The 10,644-nt window shown below is 34.2% G+C and overlaps 1 pseudogene; it reads left to right on the top strand.

Annotated features, from left to right (window-relative positions):
• The first annotated feature begins 6,320 nt into the window (after positions 1–6,320).
• Positions 6,321–6,794, top strand: LOC149539373 (G-type lectin S-receptor-like serine/threonine-protein kinase SD2-2 pseudogene; annotated as a pseudogene).
• Positions 6,795–10,644: the final 3,850 nt, after the last annotated feature.

Below are 10,644 nucleotides of genomic sequence, written 5' to 3' on the forward strand. Positions count from 1 at the left end.
AATTCGGACAAGGGAGTAATTTTTGTTAAAAATAATGTTTATTATAGTAGCTGGGCATTTAATGCACAGTCCAGAACTTTCTACTTGCTTCTTGGAGCCTCTCTCTTTGTGCAAAATTTGAATTTAAAATTATGTAGAAATCTCTAGAGTGCTTCCTTTCTTGAAGCTTCTCAAGAACCCTCTAGAAATATGTATGAGCTCTATAAATAGAGCATCTCTCTCAGCTGTAATAACATGAAGAAACTTTATAGCTCTTTGATATGTTTGAGTTTTGCTGCTCTGTTTTTAAGCTCTGTCTTTTTTATTCTTTGTGCTGCTATTTTTAATTCATCATGGTATCAGAGCATTTTCAGTTCTTTGGGCTGTGAATATATGATGCTTTTTGGAATGAATATATGTGTTTTTCTTGTGTGAATCTTTACATTTGCAGGCTGTAACTAAGGAGTGAACAGCAGTTTGGTTTGGGACAAAAAACTACATCAAAGGAAGGATATTGCAGCAAAAGAAAAGTTTTTTTTCTTCAACAAATTGGTGAGACTTTTTCAGTTTCAAGCTTGGGTGTTCAAGTTCTTAAATATCTTTCATTCTCATCCAAAAAAAAAAAAGGGGAGAGAATTTAACAATGGAATCACTTGGTGTGACTTTGCCTGCAGTTAAATTAAATGGAAAAAATTATTATGATTGGGTATCTCATGTTGAAATCACTCTAACCCTTCAAAATTGTTATGATATTGTGACTGGTAGTGAACAAAGGCCTACGAATCCAGGAAATGATCAAGATAATTGGGATAAAAGGGACAAGAGAGCAGCAGCACTAATCAAGCTTACACTTTTAGAAGAAGTTTTTCCAGAAGTTCGTAATGAGAGAAGTGGAGTCAAAGTTTGAGAGATTTTGAAAGATTTATATCAAAATTCAGGTGATGTATGGATCTTATCTCTCACAACTGAATTATACAATTTGAAATTATCAAGCTCACAAGAGATAGTCCCACATTTAAGTAAGTTAAAGGAAAAGAAAAATGAGCTTGCTTCTCTTGGAAAAGATATAGATGATAAAGATTTTGTGCAAATTATATTACAAAGTCTTCCAGGATCTTATCAATCATTTATAAGGGGTTTAGATACTGCAGATAAATTAAAAAGTATTAAATCAGAAGAATTGTGTGCTAAGTTGGTTCAAGAAGAGAAAAGACAAGTTAAAGAAAAAGAATCATTTGATGGTGAATCACAAGCATTTGTAATGAAAGGAAAACAATATTATAAGAAGTCACAAGAAAATGAATCTAAAGAAAGAAATTGGAAGAATGAAAATAAGAGTATTTCATATATAGATCATAATAGAAGTAAATGGAAATGTCATTATTGTGGTAAAATGGGTCATAAGGCAAATGAATGTTTCAAGAAGAAAAGAGATGTAGAAAAGAAAGTAAATAATTATCCAAAATTAGGAGATTCTAAAAGAAATGCATTTTGTGTTGCACTTAAAGAAAATAATACTTTCAAAGAAGATTGGGTTATTGATTCTGGTGCTACACAACACATGTCTTATAATGAGAATCAATTTGAATCAATAAGTGAAAATAATATAGAGAAAATATATTTGGGGGATAATAGTGCTTTAGAAGTTAAAGGGACTGGTAATGTCAAAATTGATAATGGTTTGTTCAAAAATGTGAAATTAGTCCCTGAATTAAAAACAAATCTGCTTTCAGTATCTCAAATTGCAAGTCAAGGACATAAAATAGAATTCTACAATGATAAGTGCTTAATCAAGGATGTCAATGATAATTATAGTCATTGCAATTGGTAAAATGGAGAATGGATTATATAAATTTCAAGAATTTACTTCTAAATGTGGAGATAAACATATGTGTGCTATTGCTCAATATGATGATATGAGCAGGTTATGGCATGAGCGTTTGGGGCACATCAATTTTCAAAGTCTCAAGCTTATGGAGAAATTACAAATGGTGCATGGGCTGCCAAAGATATCATTAAGCCCTAAGGTGTGTGAAGGATGTGCAATGGGAAAACAACATGTGGAAAGTTTCCCTCAAGGTAAATCATGGAGAGCAAAAACTCCTCTATATTTAGTCCATAGTGATGTAATGGGTCCTTTCAAAACATCATCAATTGGAGGATCAAGGTATGCCCTCACTTTTATAGATGATTATAGTAGAAGAATTTGGGTGTATTTTCTACAAAAGAAAGATGAAGTGTTTCAAAAGTTTAAAGAGTTTAAAGCTTTGACTGAAAAACAAAGTGGAAAGTACTTAAAGATACTAAGAACTGATAGAGGGACTAAATACATGAATAAAGCTCTTTTAGATTTTTGTAAAGAACATGGCATTAAAAAGGAATCAACTGTCTCTTATTCACCCCAACAAAATGGTGTTGCTGAAAGGAAAAATAGAACTATAATAGAAATGGCTAGGTGCATGCTTCATTCTAGAAATCTAGAAGCTAAATTTTGGGCTGAAGCAGTTCATACTGCCGTATATATCTTGAATAGAACACCTACTAAGGCAGTTTTGAACATAACACCAGAAGAGGCATGGAGTGGAAGAAAGCCTACAGTATCTCATTTTAGAATTTTTGGTTGTAAAGCATATGCTCACATTCCTGATGAAAGGAGGAGCAAACTTGAAAGGAAAAGCGAGAAGTGCACAATGGTTGGATATAGTGAGGAATCGAAAGGATATAGGTTATACAATCCTAGAACTAATGAAATCTATATTAAAAGAAATGTATGGTTTGATGAAGATGTTAAGAATGATAATTCTCCAACATTATCTTTCTTTCCAATTTTGATTGATGAAGAAAATTCTACTTCTACCAATAGTCAAAGTCAAGGTGTGGAAACCACTACATGGGATGAGACTCAAGAAAGTGATAATGAAAATTCAAAGAAATTTAGAAGCATCAAAGAAATTTATCAAGAAGGTCCTAGATATATATTTGCTAACTATGCTCTTATGACTAAGGTGATGCAGGTTGACACTCCAAACACATATGAAGAAGCAAAAGGAAAAGAAGAATGGGAAGCAGCTATGCAAGAAGAATACAATTCTTTGATGAAGAATGGAACATGGGAACTAACAACACTTCCAGAAGGAAAAAATGTGGTTGGTTGCAAGTGGACCTATAGAACCAAATTCACATCAGATGGAGCTATTGAAAAATACAAAGCAAGGTTAGTGGCTAAAGGTTTCTCACAAGAAGAAGGTATAGACTATACTGAAACCTTTGCTCCAGTAGCTAAGATGACTTCCATTCGTACAATAGTTGCTTTAGCTGCAAAGTTTGGTTGGAAAATTTTTTAAATGGATGTAAAAAGTGCATTTTTGCATGGTGACTTAAAAGAAGAAATTTATATGCAACAACCACCAGGATTTATTAAGTATGGAGAAGAGAATTTGGTGTGTAGATTAAGAAAATCACTCTATGGTCTCAAACAAGCACCAAGGGAATGGTACTCAAAAATTAATAAGTACTTCCTAGAAGTTGGATTTAAAAGAAGTAATGCTGATCCAGATGTGTATGTAAAATATTGTGATAATAAGATTGTTATCATTGTATTGTATGTGGATGACTTGATTATTACATGAAATCACGCACATGATATTGAGATAACTAAAAATCAACTCAAACAAGCTTTCGAAATAACTGATTTAGGACTAATGCACTATTTTTTGGGTATGCAAGTATGGCAAGAAGAAGGAAGAATCATGCTCTCTCAAACTAAATATGCTCTTGATGTACTTAAAAAATTCAATATGAGTGATTGTAAGCCATGTAATACACCATGTGAAATAGGAGTAAAGTTAGGTGCTAACTCTACTCAAAAGAAAGTGGATGGAAAATTATATAGGCAGCTTGTTGAAAATCTTTTGTATCTTACTATAACTAGACCAGATATTGCATATGCAGTTGGTATTGTATCGAGATACATGACAGATCCACACATTGAACACTGGAAAGCGGCTAAAAGAATATTAAGATATATTAAGGGTACTTACCAGCTTGGCATTGAATACAAATATGGAGGAGAACCTACTTTAGTTGGATATACAGATTCTGATTATGCAGGTGACATTGATGATAGAAAGTCAACTTCAGGATATATCTTCCATCTTGGATCGAGACCGATTTCGTGGAGTAGCAAGAAGCAATCAACAGTGTCACTCTCATCTACAGAAGCTGAATATATTGGTTTATCAAAGGCGTCTCAAGAAGCATTATGGCTTAGGAGGTTACTTGAAGAATTGCATCATCCACAAGACTCTCCAACAACAATATTTTGTGATAATCAAAGTACTATCAAGCTAGCAAAAAATCCGGTATATCATGCAAGGTCCAAGCATATAGAAGTGCATCATCATTTTGTTCGAGATCTAATTGAAAGACAAGAGGAGGAGCTTCAATTTTGCGGAACAGAAGATCAACTTGCTGATATATTTACAAAAGCATTGTCTATCATAAAATCTACAAAATTTAGAGATCTATTGCAGCTCAAAGATGTTCCTACTCTCTCCAAATAAACATTATGGGGGGGTGTTAAAAATAATGTTTATTATAGTAGCTGGGCATTTAATGTACAGTCTAGAACTTTCTACTTGCTTCTTGGAGCCTCTCTCTTTGTGCAAAATTTGAATTTAAAATTATGTAGAAATCTCTAGAGTGCTTCCTTTCTTGAAGCTTCTCAAGAACCCTCTAGAAATATGTAAGAGCTCTATAAATAGAGCATTCCTCTCAGCTGTAATGACATGAAGAAACTTTATAGCTCTTTGATATGTTTGAGTTTTGCTGCTCTGTTTTTAAGCTCTGTCTTTTTTATTCTTTGTGCTGCTGTTTTTAATTCATCAATTTTTCCTGAGTTCATTCAATCGCTCACAACTTGGCGATGGATGAGTAAGTGGTTGAGACTTCTTTTTGCAGTTGCTGTGTTTATTCAATTGAACAGCTATGGTGCTGCAGTAGTCTCGAAATACACTTTCCTTGGGAGCCTAGCTGGCTGGAAACCAGAGATTAATTTCAAAGAATGGCGCATTTGAATTGGGATTCTTCAGCCCAAACGGAACCAATAACTGGTATATTGGAATCTGGTTTGCCAATATAGCAGGGAAGACGATCGTTTGGGTGGGCAACAGAGAGACTCCCGCTAGAAACAAGCCTGGCATTTTGAAGCTGTCAATACAAGGCAAATTGGATCTGTTTGATCCAGAGGTTGACGCCATTTGGTCGGTCAATGTATCGACCAAAGCAACCCGTGCCGTGATCCCAGTCCCGGGCCTTTCTCCTATGAAGTGGATCCGTCGGGTGCCTACCAAATCGTGCTGATTTGGATAACTCTGTAAGTAATTGGGAGAGCGGAGTTTGGGACGGTAATATTTTCAGTCGCCTTCCAGAAGTGGCAAGCAAAGATGTGGTCGATGTCAGTGTTGAAAGATGTGGAGTATGTATGCGTATTTGGCACCTTTGGAACCTGCAGCTCCGACAACCCTGATCAGTATTGCAGCTGCATTGATGGATTCACACCGAAAGACAAGCAAGCCTGGGATTCGCAGGAGTGGTGGTCAAGTGGCTGTGTTCCGACGGTACTCTTGTGGCCGTGAAGAAATTGGAATCCACTTCAAGCAGAGATGATAAGCAGTTCCGAGCGGAAATCAGTTCTTTGGGAAGCATACAACATGGGAACTTGATCAGGCTTCGAGGGTTTTGTGTACAAGGATCCAGAGTACGGTTACTAGTTTATGATTACATGTCTAACGGTTCTGTTTCCTGGAATAGGAATGAGAAAATAGGAATAGGAAATGTATTCTATGGTACCCTAAATCGGAATAGGGAATAGGCAAACATATTTCAATTTTGCTCCTAAAATGAGCACATGTCCATTCCAAAAAATAGTTGTTATTGGAATGGGCCATTCCTATTCCCAATCTGATTTATTTTTTCAATTTTATTTTTTTATTTTTTCATGTTTTTCCAATTTTTTAAAATATATTTTTTAATACATTTTTTTTCATTATATCTATTTTTAAAAATACAAAAGTTCACCTTATTCCTATTCCATTTTTGTACAACCAAACAAGGGAGTAACATATTCCCAGTCAAATACCAAGTTAACCAAACAAGAATGGGATTGCTTTTTTCCATTCCCATTCCACATTTTCATTCCTATTCTAATTTTTCATTCTTATTTTCCATTCCTATGCCAACAAACAAATAGGCCCTAAATTTTTTGCTCTTCATGAATAAATCCAAAAGTGATTCCCGATTCCAGATCACTTTAGGCACTGCTCAAGCTTTAGTTTACCTCCATGAGGAATGCAGAGAATGCTCTACTCGACACTGATTTCTCACCCAAATTGACTGATTTCAGCATGGCAAAGCTCGTGAGCAGAGATTTCAGCCGCATATTGACCACAATGAGAGGAACGAGAGGCTATTTGGCTCCAGAATGGATATCTAGCGTTCTCATCACTACAAAGGTTGATGTATACAACTTTGGTATAACGCTCTTGGAAATCATTTCAAGGAGAACAATTGTAGATATGAATGTACAAAATTCAAGCATGTATTACTTTCTTGCATGGGCTGCAACTCAAATTAGTCAGGGGAACATGATTAATATTGTGGAAAAGGGTGTTGCAAAGGATAAAGATATTGAAGAGGTGAGAAGAGTAGCTATTATTGGCTTGTTGTGCATTGAATGGGAGGAGGAGATGAGGCCAACCATAGGGCAAGTGGTGCTAATGCTAGAAGGGAAGGCAGAGCCTCCATCTCCTTCGTAGATGAACAATGGAACTAACTGAACTGAAACTATTAGCGATAGTGATAATGATAGTGATGTGATTGATATTGAATAAAGCAAGTGGAAGTTGCCTTTCAAAAATGGGAACTTGCACATAATCTAAGCTTAAAGCTTCGGCTAACTAGATTTATAATAATTATTAACTCTAGAAGATGGTGTTAAAGCTATCAAAGTAAGAAATATATATATATGTATGTATGTATGTATGTATGTATGTATGTATGTACGTACGTACAAGATATAGTTTAAGTTAATGTGATGAAGGAAATTTGTTAACAAATAATTATACGTGGATTAAAAGATTTGTTCTATCTAAAATTTTACTTATGGTAAAATTCTCATACAAGAAAGAATATTTTTCTTTATATTAGGTAACGTGATTTGGACTATATTCAAAACCTTTGTGAAAATTTTAGTAATAGATAGATATGAGATATCCCATTCTTCCCTCAATTTTTTTACATAACTTGAAAATAGTACCTTTGATGGAAATGATCATATTATTTTAATTGAAAATGTACAATGAAATTTTCTTGGTGTACATAAAATGATAAAATTTGTCTAATTTCAATGAAAATTTCTACACAACAATTAAACTCAACTCAAACAAATCTTTCAAATTAATTTTATATTGTATTCCACAAAGTGTCATGCTAGGAAAGTTAATTGGGACATAATTAAAACACTTCTCTTTACCTTTTAGAGGACTCCTTTCACACACTCAAAATGGATGTGTGCACCAAGTTGGTGTACAAAAAAGTGAACTGCTCCCCCCCACAAGAAAAATTAAAAAAATTCAATAACCTGATCAGATTTTTTTGAATTATCTAAGTTTATAAATTTATTGGGTTTTACAAAACCCGATCGAGTTTTGTAAAGTATACATTGTGATTTTTTTCCATGTTTGAGGGTATTTATATACCCTCAAATGAAAAAGAGAATGTGGATTGCAGAGGAGAACACCAAAAACCAATCGAGTTTAGCATAAAAAAAATTTTTTGACTGCATTTCTACCCACAGTGCCCCAAAAATTAGGTAAGTCTTTATTCTATTCATTATTTGTGTATTCTTTTAATAAAAATTTGTAATATGTTTTTTTTTTTTTTTTTTTTTTTTGAATTTTTTAATATAGATGCATCAAGGAATCTAGAAAAACGAGGGAGATAATAAAGACCACCTCCTACACAATCAAGCCCTCTTCCTATCATGACAGAAGCACAAAACACTCCAGACATTATGACAAAACCACAAAACCCTTCACTCGTAGTGACACAACCACAAAACCGTCCACTCAATGTTCTTGTTCAACAACCACCACCTTTTATAAAACCTCTGTGCATACAATTACATCATTTAACTACTACACAAGAGGACCTCATAAACTTCCTCTCACAAAATACTGCTAACATTACCAAAATGGTCAACAGGTTGTGGTCATCTACACTTTCTCACCACTCATTCCTAACAAATACATTGAACAAATGTCCTAAAATTCAAAGCACATGTCTAGGGAGGTTATGAAATGGAGTACATGAAGGGACAGGTGTCCTACATTTTATGTTGATGGGTTATCATATTAGCAAGTGAAAGATAAAGGCATAAAGAAAGGTACTATATGTTTTCTTTTTACGATCCTTTATTCGACAACTCCCTATTAAACACAACCAAAACTTTTCATATTCATTTGGTGCACTCATGCTAGGACGAGATCGTGTTTTTGAAATAGGTGGCATGTGGTATTTGACCTGCCACCATGTAATAATTATGAGGCACCTCTATATTTTTTGAGAAAGCTATATTGTGAGTTCATCCTTGGTAAGAAGCCAAATTACTTTGACATTCATTAGTTCTAGGGTAGAGGGAGAGGGTCTAAGCGGGATAGACCTAGGGCTTGTATGGTGGCACCAAAAAATAAGATGAGAAATACACCATGAAAAACCATGCCTCATGTTGTGATCCCATAAATTCTCAAGGAGTCTATTGATTTATAGAATCTTCATGCGGCTGCATCATTGACAGATGTTATCATTGAGCATGGCTCATAGTTATCTCATTTTCCTTTACCTATGGCACCCCAGCAGCCATCAAATGCACCTTTAGGGTCATCATAGTATGTGGCAGCTCCATCATTGTCACCTATGGCACTGGGGTCATCACAACATGTGACAACTCCATCATCATCACCTATGGCACCTTGGTCATCACAGTTTATGACAAGTCCATTAGTATCATCTGCACTAGTTGTGTCATCTCCACTTGTATCACCTGTACCACTAGTGTCATCTCCTCTTGTGTCACCTAAACCACCAGTCTCATCATCACTTGTGCCACCTGCATCATAATCATGTGCATCACTATAGTCTCCGAGGCCCAATAACATTTTTTTAGCTATTAGCACATGTGTGAAGGGATAGATATGGAGGGGTCTAAGGATGGAGTGTCATCTAATTCATGTGAACATTGTGGGCATACTTGTTATTCATATGGATCTTGTAGCACTATAAAAATTTGCAAAGATAGTGGTTTGTGATTTGACGTTAACTATGGTATAGGACAAAGTATCTTCACACATATTTGGGATTAGTATTTGATTGAAAATCATGCCATCTTCATCTAACAACTCCTTTCTATATTAAGTAAGCTAGGCAAGCATCACCACTGTAACCACCCTAGTCAAGACAAAAATCCAGCGGGAGGTAACTAGACCAAGCAGAGGAATTTTACGACACTTAGCAACTAAATTTGAATTACTCCTTGCTAAAAATTTAGGTGTCTTGCAGAATACTCTTAACCCAGGCATGATATGTCTTTTTGCTCAATGGATATATATTTTTTAGACTCACTATATTTTGGATTACAAGATGATGAATGCTACTATGAGTGAAAGTTGTGACATTCAACCACAAATATCATGTCCTATTGAAAACTCTTTAGCATAATTCATATGACCACCACTTACAAACAACACCCAACTATTAAATCATATTTGTAACCTTAATTTTTTATATTCAATTGGGTTTATTATCTATTTATAATTTGTTCATTATAGTTTTGTAGTCTTAGTTGGTTTGTTTGTTATTTATTTATTCATTTCTTTTGCAATCTAATTTGTGTTGTCATTTGCACTAGGAAGAGATTTTTTCAAAGGAGATTGTGACCTAGAAGTTAGTTTCTGATAGTGTAAAAGAACCTTCAACACAACACCATTTAAGCACTATCTGTGCTCACACAATCATGTTCTTTTGAAGACTAATCTACTTTGCAATATTGGGATATACTTTGTGTGAGTGAAGTTTTTTTTTTTTTTTTTTGAAATTTATTTATTTTAGATCACAAAATGAAGTATGCTACTATGAGTGAATGTTGTGACATTCAACAACAAATATCATGTCCTGTCGAAAATTCTTTAGTACAATTCTTGTGACCACCACTTACAAAGAACACCCAACTGTTAAATCATATTTCTAACTTCTATTTTATAGTTTCAGTTGGGTTTATTTGTTATTTATAATTTATTCATTATAATTTTATAGTCTTAGTTGGTGTATTTATAATTTATTTATTTATTTCGTTTGTAGTCAAATTTCTGTTGTCATTTGCAATAGGAGGAGATGTTTTCAAAGGAGATTATTACCTTTGAAAAAATATCCTCCTAGCGAAATGATAGGAGAAATTTGACTTGAGAAGAAATGAATAAATAAATAAAAAATACACCAACTAAACTATAAAATTACAATGAATAAATTATAAATGGAAAATAAACCCAACTGAAACTATAAAATTGAAGTTACAAATATGATTTAATAGTGGAGTGTTCTTTGTAAGTGGTG

The sequence above is a fragment of the Cupressus sempervirens genome, chromosome 9 (assembly GCF_028749045.1).
Source record: "Cupressus sempervirens isolate cs-2001-9-10 chromosome 9, ASM2874904v1, whole genome shotgun sequence".
NCBI lineage: Eukaryota > Viridiplantae > Streptophyta > Pinopsida > Cupressales > Cupressaceae > Cupressus > Cupressus sempervirens.